The sequence below is a fragment of the Cherax quadricarinatus genome, unplaced genomic scaffold (genome assembly GCF_038502225.1).
Source record: "Cherax quadricarinatus isolate ZL_2023a unplaced genomic scaffold, ASM3850222v1 Contig6, whole genome shotgun sequence".
Taxonomy (NCBI): Eukaryota; Metazoa; Arthropoda; class Malacostraca; order Decapoda; family Parastacidae; genus Cherax; species Cherax quadricarinatus.
This window is the reverse complement of record NW_027195032.1, coordinates 898,808-915,000: the sequence shown is the minus strand read 5'-3', so window position 1 is coordinate 915,000 and position 16,193 is coordinate 898,808.

Below are 16,193 nucleotides of genomic sequence, written 5' to 3'. Positions count from 1 at the left end.
GATTTGTTGTACCAGGAATCTCTCTTGTCTTAAACATTCATTCCTCTGTTTATTTTGTGTTTATTTTTCCAGCATTTGTTACCGGTCATGATTTTGTGGTACTTAGTCTTTAACGTAACGATACACATATTTATGTCTAAAGGACCCCTAGTTTCTCTACACATATGCTGCCATGTACGATAATCTATGTAACTGTATTTGTGTATACCTGAATAAACTTATTAAACTGTCAGCTTATAGAGTGAACCACTTGCTATAATGGTAACTTGTTATTTTCTCCCCTGAGAGAGCCAGCGATACATCGATGGAATCTGATGAGCTGTGTGACCGTAGCAAAAAGTCGTAAATAATCTACTCAACTTTGAGGTGATCATTTGTGGAAGGCTACAGCGTAGTTGTGGAACTCTGCCATTCTGTGGTTATTGTCGTAACTAAGCGCTAACCCCACATGAGCCATACGGTACCACGTGGCCTGGTGGCTAAAGCTCTCGCTCCGCACGGTGAAGGTCTGCGTTCGATTCTCAGTGCGTGTAGAATCATTGGACGTGTTTCATGACACCGGTTGTCCATTTTCACCCATCTGTAAAATGTGTTCCTAGGAGTTAGGCGACTGGTGTGGGTCGCATCCTGGGACAACGACCTAATTTGCCCGAAATGGTCAGCGTAACAGGCAGCTCTATATATAGTATGTCATTGATATCAGCTATGGTCTGTATACCTTGTACATGTTACCTGGAGGTTATTCCGGGGATTAACGCCCCCGCGGCCCGGTCCATGACCAGGTTTCCGGATGGATCAGGGCCTGATCAACTAGGCTGTTACTGCTGGCCGCACGCAATCCAACGTACGAGCCACAGCCCGGCTGATCCGGCACTGACTTTAGGTATCTGTCCAGCTCTCTCTTGAAGGCAGCCAGGGGTTTATTGGCAATTCTCCTAATGCTTGATGGGAGGCTGTTGAACAGTCTTGGACCCCGGACACTTATGGTGTTTTCCCTTAGTGTACCAATGGCGCCCCTACTTTTTAGTGGGGTCATTTTGCATCGCCTGCCCAGTCTTTTACTTTCGTAGGGAGTGATTTCTGTGTGCAGATTTGGGACCATTCCTTCCAGGACTTTCCAAGTGTAGATTATGATATATCTCTCCCTCCTGCGTTCCAACGAGTACAAGTCAAGTGCTTCCAAGCGTTCCCAGTAGTAAATAAAGATGTAATTATACAGCTCTTCTGCCATTCTGTGGGCTCTCTTCTCTACAAACTCATCACCTCCAATACCAGCCACCTGCGTTCACCTGATCTCTCAACCAATGGGAAGGCGGCAGAAGCGAACTGTACTTAGCTGAAGAGACTCAGGGAAGGCTTGTGATTGGTTGGAACTAAAGAACGGGAAGCTGGCCGCGCGGGTCACGGAGTATGACACGCCCCCAAAACACGTAATTAATACCGAATTTTTTCGGCCAAACACGACAAAGGGATTATTAAAACGCTTCGCCCTAGTTTGTGCGAATCTTCAGCTACACTACACAGTGCTGCCTCACGTCTTTCATTAAGCCTCAGACATATACCATGAGTGTCTGGCTTCAATATGTGGCAACTGAATCTTCTGCTTTTATCTTCTGTGACTATTCTATTAACGTCTCTCTGGACCACTGTGGATCAAAGCTAGCCTTCAGTAACACCTCTCTCACTCCTCTTACTGGAAACAATTGTACATTGTTTTGCATATCTCGGTTTCAATCCACATTCTCGATTTATATTTTACGTCTTAATTGCTTTGATTCAGTTGGGAAATATTTCACGCTAGTTTAGTTTATATTTAAGTAAACGATATAATCTTTTTGTCACTATTATATATATATACAGTGGACCCCCGGTTAACGATATTTTTTCATTCCAGAAGTATGTTCAGGTGCCAGTACTGACCGAATTTTTTCCCATAAGGAATATTGTGAAGTACGTTAGTCCATTTCAGACCCCCAAACATACACGTACAAACGCACTTACATAAATACACTTACATAATTGGTCGCATTTGGAGGTGATCGTTAAGCGGGGGTCCACTGTATATATTTTTTTTATGAAGGTTAAAGCGTTTTGATATTACGAGGCGACACATTTACGCCAGTCACACTTGTAAGTACAGAAGAAAAAATTAGGCTTACCAGTAAATTTTAGTGAAACTCACATAAGTATTGTTGCAATAAGATCACAGTAAACAGCTGATATCACAATATGAAATAACAAAGAAGTATAAGAGTCACTGGTATCGTAGAGGCAGGCAGGCGGGAGCACACACTTGTGTTATCCCAGGTTCTGTACACATATGCTGCTGGTATAAACCTTGGTAATAAATACCGACAAGTTGGTTTAGAAAGACACGTAAGCAAACACTATAACATATTTATTAGAAAACGTTTCGGTCCTGGGACCTTGATCACTTCTGAAGTGATCAAGGTCCCAGGACCGAAACGTTTTCTAATAAATATGTTATAGTGTTTGCTTACGTGTCTTTCTAAACCAACATATGCTGCTATGTATGATAATCTATGTATCTGTATTTGTGTATACCTGAATAAACTTATTAAAGAGGGTTAAAGCAATTATTACACACAAACCAGTTTAACAGGAGAGGGAAAAAAAGAGAGAGAGAGAGCAACTACTTTCAGACTGAAACAGAGTGGCAGAGAACCTCCCATGAGCACCATCACATGACAGCAGCCACTCATGACAGAAGAAATTTATGACCTCATAACACGTCATAATGTTTTTAGCAAATCATATGTTTGAAATAATTATAATAGGAACATAAGAAAGAAGGAACACTGCAACAGGCCTACTGGCCTATGCGAGGCAGCTCCAATTCTCCCACCGGCTTAAGCAGCCAGGAGCTGTGTTTTTTTCACATCCACTCACATTTGTACAGCAAAAAATCTTCCTTCCCTCCCCCATTTCATATATTAACATATAAATGTTAAATATAAATAAATTACTGATAATTGAGGAATATTTATCAATTCCTTCGCCTGAAATATTACAACTCTAAATATTTCAGATAAATAGGGAAAAAAATATATAAGAAACATATATAATATTAGGAATCAGACATTTTTAAAATGTTTGCCGATACCTATATCCAATTTTACAGCCGATACCGATATTTTGCCTTTATTTTGTATCTAAATTTGTGATAACTAAGTTCAATACATAATGGGATGATTATTCGTCAATAGGAATAAATAGCCATGTAAGGTTTAACATTCAATAACTTAATTTCTCCGAGAGGTTGATACTCAGCTCCTGGCCCTGCTTCTTGCCACTCTCCTCCAGGGCTTTATCATACCTGTTCTTAAAACTATGTATGAAGCCTGTCTCCACCACTTCCTCACCAAGATCATTCCATTTCCCGACCACTCTTGAGACTGAAGAAATAATTCCTATAATCCCAGCGGCTCATCAGTGCCTTCAGCTTCCAGCTTTCTCCCCGGGCTCCAGTTTCTCGCTCCACAAACAGCCTATCTCTATGTCTATCTACGTTATCAATTCCTACTGAGTTGCAATCATGTCTCCCCTGGGTCTTCTGTCCTCCAGTGTTGTTAGATACAATACCGTTCGTATCTTCTCGTAGCTTGTGTGTGTGTGTGTATGAGAGAGAGAGAGAGAGAGAGAGAGAGAGAGAGAGAGAGAGAGAGAATGCGAGTAACTCTCATAATAGTGAGGTAGAGTGTTAATTTTAATATATGTAATCAAACATGTAATATTAGCATGTTAAAAGTATCGGTTGGTATCGGCATGTATTTTGTGTTGTATTTAAATACAATACACATGAGTGTATTTTACGTTGTATATAAACCACAATATACAGGCGTGTATTTTGTGTTGTATTTAAACCACAATATACAGGCATATATTTTGTGTTGCATTTAAATAGGAGTATTGTAGATGAATGGTTCAGAGAACCGACATGTTGTTGAATTAGACACATGTGCAACTCTTGGGTGTCTTGGGTTGCACATGTGCAACTCTTGGGTGTCTTGGGTTGCACATGTGCAACTCTTGGGTGTCTTGGGTTGCACATGTGCAACTCTTGGGTGTCTTGGGTTGCACATGTGCAACTCTTGGGTGTCTTGGGTTGCACATGTGCAACTCTTGGGTGTCTTGGGTTGCACATGTGCAACTCTTGGGTGTCTTGGGTTGCACATGTGCAACTCTTGGGTGTCTTGGGTTGCACATGTGCAACTCTTGGGTGTATATTTAACTTCTTGGGATCTTAATACTTGGGAATTCTTCACTTGCCTAACCCTTGGGCACGACCTACTTCCACATTGAACAAATGTGACACCACCTATGACTGCTGCACCTCTCCTGCCATACGGTTTATAAGCTGCTTCTCCGCACATCGACTCAAGGTTGAGGGACTGATTACCTCATTCTCCTCCTGTTCTTCAAGTTTCTCCTACGTATGGACTGATGAAGCCACTGTGTGGCGAAACGTTTCCTCAATAAAGATACCCAAGAGTTGCACATGTGTCTAATTCAACAAACAGGAGTATATTTCGTGTTGTATTTAAACCACAATATTCAGGCGTGTATTTTGTGTTGTATTTAAACCACAATATTCAGGCGTGTATTTCGTGTTGTATTTAAACCACAATATTCAGGCGTGTATTTCTTGTTGTATTTAAACCACAATATTCAGGCGTGTATTTCGTGTTGCATTTTAAACCACAATATTCAGGCGTGTATTTCGTGTTGTATTTAAACCACAATATTCAGGCGTGTATTTCGTGTTGTATTTAAACCACAATATTCAGGCGTGTATTTTGTGTTGTATTTAAACCACAATATTCAGGCGTGTATTTTGTGTTGTATTTAAACCACAATATTCAGGCGTGTATTTCGTGTTGTATTTAAACCACAATATTCAGGCGTGTATTTCTTGTTGTATTTAAACCACAATATTCAGGCGTGTATTTCGTGTTGTATTTAAACCACAATATTCAGGCGTGTATTTCGTGTTGTATTTAAACCACAATATACAGGCGTGTATTTCGTGTTGTATTTAAACCACAATATTCAGGCGTGTATTTCGTGTTGTATTTAAACCACAATATTCAGGCGTGTATTTCGTGTTGTATTTAAACCACAATATTCAGGCGTGTATTTCGTGTTGTATTTAAACCACAATATTCAGGCGTGTATTTCGTGCTGTATTTAAACCACAATATTCAGGCGTGTATCTCGTGTTGTATTTAAACCACAATATTCAGGCGTGTATTTCGTGTTGTATTTAAACCACAATATTCAGGCGTGTATTTCGTGTTGTATTTAAACCACAATATTCAGGCGTGTATTTCGTGTTGTATTTAAACCACAATATTCAGGCGTGTATTTCGTGTTGTATTTAAACCACAATATTCAGGCGTGTATTTCGTGTTGTATTTAAACCACAATATTCAGGCGTGTATTTCGTTTTGTATTTAAACCACAATATTCAGGCGTGTATTTCGTGTTGTATTTAAACCACAATATTCAGGCGTGTATTTCGTGTTGTATTTAAACCACAATATTCAGGCGTGTATTTCGTGTTGTATTTAAACCACAATATTCAGGCGTGTATTTCGTGTTGTATTTAAACCACAATATTCAGGCGAGTATTTCGTGTTGTATTTAAACCACAATATTCAGGCGTGTATTTCGTGTTGTATTTAAACCACAGTATTCAGGCGTGTATTTCGTGTTGTATTTAAACCACAGTATTCAGGCGTGTATTTCGTGTTGTATTTAAACCACAATATTCAGGCGTGTATTTCGTGTTGTATTTAAACCACAGTATTCAGGCGTGTATTTCGTGTTGTATTTAAACCACAGTATTCAGGCGTGTATTTCGTGTTGTATTTAAACCACAGTATTCAGGCGTGTATTTCGTGTTGTATTTAAACCACAGTATTCAGGCGTGTATTTCGTGTTGTATTTAAACCACAATCTTCAGGCGTGTATTTCGTGTTGTATTTAAACCACAATATGCAGGCGTGTATTTCGTGTTGTATTTAAACCACAATATTCAGGCGTGTATTTCGTGTTGTATTTAAACCACAATATTCAGGCGTGTATTTCGTGTTGTATTTAAACCACAGTATTCAGGCGTGTATTTCGTGTTGTATTTAAACCACAATATTCAGGCGTGTATTTCGTGTTGTATTTAAACCACAATATTCAGGCGTGTATTTCGTGTTGTATTTAAACCACAATATTCAGGCGTGTATTTCGTGTTGTATTTAAACCACAATATTCAGGCGTGTATTTCGTGTTGTATTTAAACCACAATATTCAGGCGTGTATTTCGTGTTGTATTTAAACCACAATATTCAGGCGTGTATTTCGTGTTGTATTTAAACCACAATATTCAGGCGTGTATTTCGTGTTGTATTTAAACCACAGTATTCAGGCGTGTATTTCGTGTTGTATTTAAACCACAATATTCAGGCGTGTATTTCGTGTTGTATTTAAACCACAATATTCAGGCGTGTATTTCGTGTTGTATTTAAACCACAATATTCAGGCGTGTATTTCGTGTTGTATTTAAACCACAATATTCAGGCGTGTATTTCGTGTTGTATTTAAACCACAATATTCAGGCGTGTATTTCGTGTTGTATTTAAACCACAATATTCAGGCGTGTATTTCGTGTTGTATTTAAACCACAATATTCAGGCGTGTATTTCGTGTTGTATTTAAACCACAATATTCAGGCGTGTATTTCGTGTTGTATTTAAACCACAATATTCAGGCGTGTATTTCGTGTTGTATTTAAACCACAATATTCAGGCGTGTATTTCGTGTTGTATTTAAACCACAATATTCAGGCGCGTATTTCGTGTTGTATTTAAACCACAATATTCAGGCGTGTATTTCGTGTTGTATTTAAACCACAATATTCAGGCGTGTATTTCGTGTTGTATTTAAACCACAATATTCAGGCGTGTATTTCGTGTTGTATTTAAACCACAATATTCAGGCGTGTATTTCGTGTTGTATTTAAACCACAATATTCAGGCGTGTATTTCGTGTTGTATTTAAACCACAATATTCAGGCGTGTATTTCTTGTTGTATTTAAACCACAATATTCAGGCGTGTATTTCGTGTTGTATTTAAACCACAATATTCAGGCGTGTATTTCGTGTTGTTTTTAAACCACAATATTCAGGCGTGTATTTCGTGTTGTATTTAAACCACAATATTCAGGCGTGTATTTCGTGTTGTATTTAAACCACAATATTCAGGCGTGTATTTCGTGTTGTATTTAAACCACAATATTCAGGCGTGTATTTCGTGTTGTATTTAAACCACAATATTCAGGCATGTATTTCGTGTTGTATTTAAACCACACTATTCAGGCGTGTGTTTCGTGTTGTATTTAAACCACAGTATTCAGGCGTGTATTTCGTGTTGTATTTAAACCACAATATTCAGGCGTGTATTTCGTGTTGTATTTAAACCACAATATTCAGGCGTGTATTTCGTGTTGTATTTAAACCACAATATTCAGGCGTGTATTTCGTGTTGTATTTAAACCACAATATTCAGGCGTGTATTTCGTGTTGTATTTAAACCACAATATTCAGGCGTGTATTTCGTGTTGTATTTAAACCACAATATTCAGGCGTGTATTTCGTGTTGTATTTAAACCACAATATTCAGGCGTGTATTTCGTGTTGTATTTAAACCACAATATTCAGGCGTGTATTTCGTGTTGTATTTAAACCACAGTATTCAGGCGTGTATTTCGTGTTGTATTTAAACCACAGTATTCAGGCGTGTATTTCGTGTTGTATTTAAACCACAATATTCAGGCGTGTATTTCGTGTTGTATTTAAACCACAGTATTCAGGCGTGTATTTCGTGTTGTATTTAAACCACAGTATTCAGGCGTGTATTTCGTGTTGTATTTAAACCACAGTATTCAGGCGTGTATTTCGTGTTGTATTTAAACCACAGTATTCAGGCGTGTATTTCGTGTTGTATTTAAACCACAATCTTCAGGCGTGTATTTCGTGTTGTATTTAAACCACAATATGCAGGCGTGTATTTCGTGTTGTATTTAAACCACAATATTCAGGCGTGTATTTCGTGTTGTATTTAAACCACAATATTCAGGCGTGTATTTCGTGTTGTATTTAAACCACAATATTCAGGCGTGTATTTCGTGTTGTATTTAAACCACAATATTCAGGCGTGTATTTCGTGCTGTATTTAAACCACAATATTCAGGCGTGTATCTCGTGTTGTATTTAAACCACAATATTCAGGCGTGTATTTCGTGTTGTATTTAAACCACAATATTCAGGCGTGTATTTCGTGTTGTATTTAAACCACAATATTCAGGCGTGTATTTCGTGTTGTATTTAAACCACAATATTCAGGCGTGTATTTCGTGTTGTATTTAAACCACAATATTCAGGCGTGTATTTCGTGTTGTATTTAAACCACAATATTCAGGCGTGTATTTCGTGTTGTATTTAAACCACAATATTCAGGCGTGTATTTCGTGTTGTATTTAAACCACAATATTCAGGCGTGTATTTCGTGTTGTATTTAAACCACAATATTTAGGCGTGTATTTCGTGTTGTATTTAAACCACAATATTCAGGCGTGTATTTCGTGTTGTATTTAAACCACAGTATTCTGGCGTGTATTTCGTGTTGTATTTAAACCACAATATTCAGGCGTGTATTTCGTGTTGTATTTAAACCACAATATTCAGGCGTGTATTTCGTGTTGTATTTAAACCACAATATTCAGGCGTGTATTTCGTGTTGTATTTAAACCACAATATTCAGGCGTGTATTTCGTGTTGTATTTAAACCACAATATTCAGGCGTGTATTTCGTGTTGTATTTAAACCACAATATTCAGGCGTGTATTTCGTGTTGTATTTAAACCACAGTATTCAGGCGTGTATTTCGTGTTGTATTTAAACCACAGTATTCAGGCGTGTATTTCGTGTTGTATTTAAACCACAGTATTCAGGCGTGTATTTCGTGTTGTATTTAAACCACAGTATTCAGGCGTGTATTTCGTGTTGTATTTAAACCACAATCTTCAGGCGTGTATTTCGTGTTGTATTTAAACCACAATATGCAGGCGTGTATTTCGTGTTGTATTTAAACCACAATATTCAGGCGTGTATTTCGTGTTGTATTTAAACCACAATATTCAGGCGTGTATTTCGTGTTGTATTTAAACCACAGTATTCAGGCGTGTATTTCGTGTTGTATTTAAACCACAATATTCAGGCGTGTATTTCGTGTTGTATTTAAACCACAATATTCAGGCGTGTATTTCGTGTTGTATTTAAACCACAATATTCAGGCGTGTATTTCGTGTTGTATTTAAACCACAATATTCAGGCGTGTATTTCGTGTTGTATTTAAACCACAATATTCAGGCGTGTATTTCGTGTTGTATTTAAACCACAATATTCAGGCGTGTATTTCGTGTTGTATTTAAACCACAATATTCAGGCGTGTATTTCGTGTTGTATTTAAACCACAGTATTCAGGCGTGTATTTCGTGTTGTATTTAAACCACAATATTCAGGCCTGTATTTCGTGTTGTATTTAAACCACAATATTCAGGCCTGTATTTCGTGTTGTATTTAAACCACAATATTCAGGCGTGTATTTCGTGTTGTATTTAAACCACAATATTCAGGCGTGTATTTCGTGTTGTATTTAAACCACAATATTCAGGCGTGTATTTCGTGTTGTATTTAAACCACAATATTCAGGCGTGTATTTCGTGTTGTATTTAAACCACAATATTCAGGCGTGTATTTCGTGTTGTATTTAAACCACAATATTCAGGCGTGTATTTCGTGTTGTATTTAAACCACAATATTCAGGCGTGTATTTCGTGTTGTATTTAAAACACAATATTCAGGCGTGTATTTCGTGTTGTATTTAAACCACAATATTCAGGCGCGTATTTCGTGTTGTATTTAAACCACAATATTCAGGCGTGTATTTCGTGTTGTATTTAAACCACAATATTCAGGCGTGTATTTCGTGTTGTATTTAAACCACAATATTCAGGCGTGTATTTCGTGTTGTATTTAAACCACAATATTCAGGCGTGTATTTCGTGTTGTATTTAAACCACAATATTCAGGCGTGTATTTCGTGTTGTATTTAAACCACAATATTCAGGCGTGTATTTCGTGTTGTATTTAAAACACAATATTCAGGCGTGTATTTCGTGTTGTATTTAAACCACAATATTCAGGCGCGTATTTCGTGTTGTATTTAAACCACAATATTCAGGCGTGTATTTCGTGTTGTATTTAAACCACAATATTCAGGCGTGTATTTCGTGTTGTATTTAAACCACAATATTCAGGCGTGTATTTCGTGTTGTATTTAAACCACAATATTCAGGCGTGTATTTCTTGTTGTATTTAAACCACAATATTCAGGCGTGTATTTCGTGTTGTATTTAAACCACAATATTCAGGCGTGTATTTCGTGTTGTTTTTAAACCACAATATTCAGGCGTGTATTTCGTGTTGTATTTAAACCACAATATTCAGGCGTGTATTTCGTGTTGTATTTAAACCACAATATTCAGGCGTGTATTTCGTGTTGTATTTAAACCACAATATTCAGGCGTGTATTTCGTGTTGTATTTAAACCACAATATTCAGGCGTGTATTTCTTGTTGTATTTAAACCACAATATTCAGGCGTGTATTTCGTGTTGTATTTAAACCACAATATTCAGGCGTGTATTTCGTGTTGTTTTTAAACCACAATATTCAGGCGTGTATTTCGTGTTGTATTTAAACCACAATATTCAGGCGTGTATTTCGTGTTGTATTTAAACCACAATATTCAGGCGTGTATTTCGTGTTGTATTTAAACCACAATATTCAGGCGTGTATTTCGTGTTGTATTTAAACCACAATATTCAGGCATGTATTTCGTGTTGTATTTAAACCACACTATTCAGGCGTGTGTTTCGTGTTGTATTTAAACCACAGTATACAGGCGTGTATTTCGTGTTGTATTTAAACCACAATATTCAGGCGTGTATTTCGTGTTGTATTTAAACCACAATATTCAGGCGTGTATTTCGTGTTGTATTTAAACCACAATATTCAGGCGTGTATTTCGTGTTGTATTGAAACCACAATATTCAGGCGTGTATTTCGTGTTGTATTTAAACCACAATATTCAGGCGTGTATTTCGTGTTGTATTTAAACCACAATATTCAGGCGTGTATTTCGTGTTGTATTTAAACCACAATATTCAGGCGTGTATTTCGTGTTGTATTTAAACCACAATATTCAGGCGTGTATTTCGTGTTGTATTTAAACCACAGTATTCAGGCGTGTATTTCGTGTTGTATTTAAACCACAGTATTCAGGCGTGTATTTCGTGTTGTATTTAAACCACAATATTCAGGCGTGTATTTCGTGTTGTATTTAAACCACAGTATTCAGGCGTGTATTTCGTGTTGTATTTAAACCACAGTATTCAGGCGTGTATTTCGTGTTGTATTTAAACCACAGTATTCAGGCGTGTATTTCGTGTTGTATTTAAACCACAGTATTCAGGCGTGTATTTCGTGTTGTATTTAAACCACAATCTTCAGGCGTGTATTTCGTGTTGTATTTAAACCACAATATGCAGGCGTGTATTTCGTGTTGTATTTAAACCACAATATTCAGGCGTGTATTTCGTGTTGTATTTAAACCACAATATTCAGGCGTGTATTTCGTGTTGTATTTAAACCACAGTATTCAGGCGTGTATTTCGTGTTGTATTTAAACCACAATATTCAGGCGTGTATTTCGTGTTGTATTTAAACCACAATATTCAGGCGTGTATTTCGTGTTGTATTTAAACCACAATATTCAGGCGTGTATTTCGTGTTGTATTTAAACCACAATATTCAGGCGTGTATTTCGTGTTGTATTTAAACCACAATATTCAGGCGTGTATTTCGTGTTGTATTTAAACCACAATATTCAGGCGTGTATTTCGTGTTGTATTTAAACCACAATATTCAGGCGTGTATTTCGTGTTGTATTTAAACCACAGTATTCAGGCGTGTATTTCGTGTTGTATTTAAACCACAATATTCAGGCGTGTATTTCGTGTTGTATTTAAACCACAATATTCAGGCGTGTATTTCGTGTTGTATTTAAACCACAATATTCAGGCGTGTATTTCGTGTTGTATTTAAACCACAATATTCAGGCGTGTATTTCGTGTTGTATTTAAACCACAATATTCAGGCGTGTATTTCGTGTTGTATTTAAACCACAATATTCAGGCGTGTATTTCGTGTTGTATTTAAACCACAATATTCAGGCGTGTATTTCGTGTTGTATTTAAACCACAATATTCAGGCGTGTATTTCGTGTTGTATTTAAACCACAATATTCAGGCGTGTATTTCGTGTTGTATTTAAACCACAATATTCAGGCGTGTATTTCGTGTTGTATTTAAACCACAATATTCAGGCGCGTATTTCGTGTTGTATTTAAACCACAATATTCAGGCGTGTATTTCGTGTTGTATTTAAACCACAATATTCAGGCGTGTATTTCGTGTTGTATTTAAACCACAATATTCAGGCGTGTATTTCGTGTTGTATTTAAACCACAATATTCAGGCGTGTATTTCGTGTTGTATTTAAACCACAATATTCAGGCGTGTATTTCGTGTTGTATTTAAACCACAATATTCAGGCGTGTATTTCGTGTTGTATTTAAACCACAATATTCAGGCGTGTATTTCGTGTTGTATTTAAACCACAATATTCAGGCGTGTATTTCGTGTTGTTTTTAAACCACAATATTCAGGCGTGTATTTCGTGTTGTATTTAAACCACAATATTCAGGCGTGTATTTCGTGTTGTATTTAAACCACAATATTCAGGCGTGTATTTCGTGTTGTATTTAAACCACAATATTCAGGCGTGTATTTCGTGTTGTATTTAAACCACAATATTCAGGCATGTATTTCGTGTTGTATTTAAACCACACTATTCAGGCGTGTGTTTCGTGTTGTATTTAAACCACAGTATTCAGGCGTGTATTTCGTGTTGTATTTAAACCACAATATTCAGGCGTGTATTTCGTGTTGTATTTAAACCACAGTATTCAGGCGTGTATTTCGTGTTGTATTTAAACCACAGTATTCAGGCGTGTATTTCGTGTTGTATTTAAACCACAGTATTCAGGCGTGTATTTCGTGTTGTATTTAAACCACAGTATTCAGGCGTGTATTTCGTGTTGTATTTAAACCACAATCTTCAGGCGTGTATTTCGTGTTGTATTTAAACCACAATATTCAGGCGTGTATTTCGTGTTGTATTTAAACCACAATATTCAGGCGTGTATTTCGTGTTGTATTTAAACCACAATATTCAGGCGTGTATTTCGTGTTGTATTTAAACCACAGCATTCAGGCGTGTATTTCGTGTTGTATTTAAACCACAATATTCAGGCGTGTATTTCGTGTTGTATTTAAACCACAATATTCAGGCGTGTATTTCGTGTTGTATTTAAACCACAATATTCAGGCGTGTATTTCGTGTTGTATTTAAACCACAATATTCAGGCGTGTATTTCGTGTTGTATTTAAACCACAATATTCAGGCGTGTATTTCGTGTTGTATTTAAACCACAATATTCAGGCGTGTATTTCGTGTTGTATTTAAACCACAATATTCAGGCGTGTATTTCGTGTTGTATTTAAACCACAATATTCAGGCGTGTATTTCGTGTTGTATTTAAACCACAATATTCAGGCGTGTATTTCGTGTTGTATTTAAACCACAATATTCAGGCGTGTATTTCGTGTTGTATTTAAACCACAATATTCAGGCGTGTATTTCGTGTTGTATTTAAACCACAATATTCAGGCGTGTATTTCGTGTTGTATTTAAACCACAATATTCAGGCGTGTATTTCGTGTTGTATTTAAACCACAATATTCAGGCGTGTATTTCGTGTTGTTGTGTACGAACACAACTTGTCAGACACTGCAACATCACAGAATCTTGGTTCTGAGGACATGTACATAACCTTCACGACTACGACAACTACTACTACAACTAACCCATCTCTTTGGGAAGGACCTACTTCCACTGGGGAATCCCGCCTACCAGTGACTATGCCCTCGTCTGCTTCACCTGACGTTACTATATAAGCGCCAGGCTCCTTTCTTCTGCTTCAGAATCTCCACGACTATGGTGCTCTTCGCACCTACTCCTAGGTTGAGGGACTGATTACCTCATCTTCTGTACATAGTTCTACTGTCTTCAAGTTATGTCCTAGAATCTGTATTGATAAATCCACTGGATGGCGAAACGTCTACAATAAAGATAACCAGATGTTGCACATGTGTCTTACTCTCATTTCGTGTTGTATTTAAACCACAGTATTCAGGCGTGTATTTCGTGTTGTATTTAAACCACAGTATTCAGGCGTGTATTTCGTGTTGTATTTAAACCACAATATTCAGGCGTGTATTTCGTGTTGTATTTAAACCACAATATTCAGGCGTGTATTTCGTGTTGTATTTACTCGCTTCATGTTTAATACCGTGTTTTTTCTGTACATTAATATTTAACATAATATTATTGCAATGCAATGATATTGCATTACTGTGATATCTGCAATGCAAACGTCACAGTTTTGCAATGCTTTTGATTTCAATCTGCAAAGAGAGACAAAAAACCAGCACGAAGGAAAACGAAGCTTGGGACGAGGCCTTCCGCTGGCTTACCACTCCACCCCTTTAAAATTTAAAGTTATATTGCAGTAGATAAAGCCGTCACGGAAATATCACTGAGCTAAGGAAAGGTTTTTCATGACAGAACCTCTGATTAGAGCACAACGCTGTCGCAATAAAACCTTCCAGCAATATCTCTCTCTTTGTCGGCAGTAACACTTAATATGATAGCAATAACATGGGATATTGGGCAAGATGGGAGACATGCTCAGGAGCGACCACGAAAATATCGCTTTACGTATCGCAACAACGACCTTACAGACAATATATTCTCTTAATTGCGCACCAACAATGTGTCCTTGGTGGTATATGATATTGCCTCTTGCAGGCAACTGTAGTGAGCATATTTGGCAAAGTTAATAGCTAGCGGACCTAAACTATACGACTAACTAGGGTCACATACTAGAACCCAGCTTCAGTTCAGCTAGTATTTACGACTTGAGTCTCGAAAGTGATGATATTGGGAACTACAACTGTATACCGCTCAGCTCGCAGGTAAAAGGAACTCGATTACGTGTCCAGGAAGAGCGAGATGTATGGGGCCGTTCTCCTCAGCTCTTCTATTCACCTGAAAGAATATGTGTACCTGGAAGTGTTTGGAATACTGACAGTTTGAAGGGATTTCTAAACTGTTATATCTGAGCGTCTTTGTAAAGACAGTGATTATGTATGAATGATGTGAAAGTGTTGAATGATTATTACAACCCAGGAGTCCAAATGGCCTGTTATCCTGGGTGTAAAGGGAGCAAAATAAACACAGCAGAAAAGTTTTGACTTATATTATCCTTCAATTTAGAACAGCAATATGTACACTATATACACTATGTACAGTGATAGGTATTAGTGCACTCCACGGTAAGCAAGGCAGAATAGAAGCCACAAGAGAGCAGACCGTGTTTCAACCAGCCCTAGAATGGGAATGACAAGGGCAGACAGGAGAGTGGTACCCACATAACCTCTGCGATTGCCAAAACCATCTTCTTATTGGCTGGAACCTGGTCACTAGTTGAACGACGGGGCCCCATCGTCAACTCTCAGTCACCTGGTTCGCTGGTTGGGGGAGATAGCCTGTAAATGAGGGTGTGTACATGCGCCGAATAAAGGTTACGTACTCTTTGCATGCCACAATGATGAAAGTATTTTACTTTTGGGGATTCTCTTTCTTTTTGGGTCACCCTGCCTTGGGAGACAGCCAACTTGTTGAAAATAAAACTGTTCGTGATAGTCGAAAGCTGAGGATGGCAGTGTTGAGAGGCAGTAAGGGGTTTGTATACTTTACACAGGAGTGATACTGAAATGAGCAAAGGCTGCAGAACTGCTATATACCTACAAATTCAAGTGTGTAAAAAATTCTTGTATTAACATTGAAGGGAACAGGCTGAATGCTAGAGAT